We start from the raw sequence: 2,344 nt of genomic DNA, 5'->3' as shown, positions 1-2,344 counted from the left end.
ACGCGATAGAGGCGGCCAGAGTATCAGGTTTACATGTTAAGTCAATGGAAAGGCGCGATGACACGCGATTGCGGCTCCCGCGAAAATTCGGAAGCAGATTTGTGTCGCCAAAACGCCTGAAACGCGCGTCAGTGTAGCGCGTTTAGGCGTTTGACTCGCGAAAAAAAACACGCGTGTGAGTTTTTGTGTTGCATTTTGTGCATATGCGCGTTACGCGTCTACCGCTCGAGTTGGAAAAATCTGAACTCCAGCGTCAAATCGCGCCGTGACAACCAATCAGGAGCCTGGTGACGTGGCTGTTACCTAGGTCAAAGGGGCAGATCCAGCCAAAGCCCTTCATACTTCAATGGAAGGAAGGCTAATCAACGCCGTAGCAAACAACTCGGAGCCGTTCAACACCAGCTGCTTTCTGTACCGAGACAGGAATATAAAGGACCGAGCTTGGAGGAAGATATGTGAAGAGATCGGGCAACCTGGTAAGTTCATTCATTTCTCTTAAGTTTTCTCTAAAGTTTTCGCTGACCCGGGGAAGCCGCACAAAAGCTAGCAAGCCACCGCTATTTTCCCACTGACGTACAAATACCGTTCTGCTTTTATGCATGTTGTCATTTAGGAATATATTTTATTGTTTATTAATAAACAGCACACAGTGGTCCCGCTGTTCATCCGTCACTGCTTTGCTTTTTCGCTGATTTTTTATTGCACAGTACAGCATTGCATTCTGCAGCCTGATTGACAAATCTCCTTCGTGTCGTGTCTCCTGCGCTTGCCAAATTTATCATGTTTGGTTTTGATAACCATCACGTCCAATAGAAAAAACAGCACAAAAATACCCATAACTATGAGCCTCATTCGGAAATAGACACCTGCACCGCGAGGGGAAAAAGGTGCACGAAAGTGGCGGGCAGATGAAGACAAACCGCGGCATAATAATACTTTTACGTTTTGCAATCTACAAAGGTTTGCACTTTGAGAATCAAATGTGAGAACTGTGACCAATGTTCATGTGTGTGGGGAAAACAGTGTATAAAGTGCGTGACCAGGGGCTAGTTATTCTGAGAACCCCTGCTGCAATAAATGAGGGACCACTGTCTACTCTACGATTATTATATTCAACCTGTTAACATTTAATACTGTATTGATAGAACCAACTGATTCTGCAGCAGAGCATCCCCAGTCCCTGAGCTCCTGCTGCTGCACCCACAGATATGTACAGCAAGCATTGATAGCTTTTAACTCGGTGGGATTGCCTTGTGATCACCTTTACTAAATATCTACAACCAATCTGATTATATCCTGTTTTTTTTTTTCAATGTTGAAATTAAAATCTAGTAGCAGCCTTCTCATTTCTTTGTGTTTTGTGCTGTTTTACAGGCCCACAGGGGAGGACGGCTCTGAGGCAGATGAGGGACGGGTCCCAGGACGGTCCATTGGCGCTGGAGCTGGCCATCCTGATGTCCCTGAAGAGGCCACACCAGTCTCCAATGGAGCAGCTGGGTCCTTTTTATTCCTGTCTCTCTGTAAATTCTTATATTTTATATATTTATGTTTAATGTTTTTCTGTTTGAGAATTTTAATATTATTTCAAATAAATTTTTATAATGACTAATGTCTCAGTTCTACTACACAGCAAATGTTGGCACACGACTTGACACATGTAGAATTTATTTCATATTATACTAATGACAAAATAGACTAATACAGTGGGATGCAAAGGTTTGGGCAACCTTGTTAATAGACATTATTTTCCTGTATAAATTGTTGGTTGTTACAATAAAAAATGTCAGTTAAATATCATACAGGAGACACACACAGTGATACTTGAGAAGTGAAAAGAAGTTTACTGGATTTACAAAAAGTGTGCAATAATTGTTTAAACAAAATCAAGCAGGTGCATAAATTTGGGCACCACAAAAAAGAAATGAAATAAATATTTAGTGTATATCAATGTGTGTGTCTCCTATATGATATATACCATACCATACCATACCAACTTTATTTCTAAAGCACTTTAACATAAAACCAGGGTTTCACAAAGTGCTGTACATGTTAATAGCATACGTAAAGAAAATTAAAATGAGATACGATAAAATAAATAGATACAATAAATTAAAACATATTAAAACAAATTGAGTCAACCCCTCTAATCAATGCCAAAGGCTTCAGCGAATAAATATGTTTTAAGAAGACTTTTAAATTCAGAGACAGAAGAGGCCTGCCTAACATGCAAGGGCAGATCATTCCACAACTTTGGAGCAGCTACAGCAAAAGCACGATCACCTTTAAATTTATACTTACTTTTCGGTACCTTAAGGAGCTGCTGATTGGCGGACCTAAGGGAACG

General features: G+C 40.7%; 1 long non-coding RNA gene across 1 annotated transcript; it reads left to right on the top strand.

Moving 5' to 3' along the window:
• Positions 1–409: 409 nt before the first annotated feature.
• On the top strand, positions 410–1,605 carry LOC146579020 (uncharacterized). The gene is made up of 2 exons (XR_014891658.1): positions 410–476; positions 1,375–1,605. It is a non-coding gene; the product is annotated as an uncharacterized LOC146579020 (long non-coding RNA).
• The last annotated feature ends 739 nt before the right edge of the window (positions 1,606–2,344 follow it).

The sequence above is a fragment of the Mchenga conophoros genome, linkage group LG3 (assembly GCF_057382185.1).
Source record: "Mchenga conophoros isolate Kocher_MC1m ecotype Shallow Benthic linkage group LG3, M_conophoros_male_GT1.1, whole genome shotgun sequence".
NCBI classification, from domain to species: domain Eukaryota; kingdom Metazoa; phylum Chordata; class Actinopteri; order Cichliformes; family Cichlidae; genus Mchenga; species Mchenga conophoros.
Note: the sequence above shows the minus strand (reverse complement) of the source record. Positions and strands in the feature narration are given on the sequence as shown.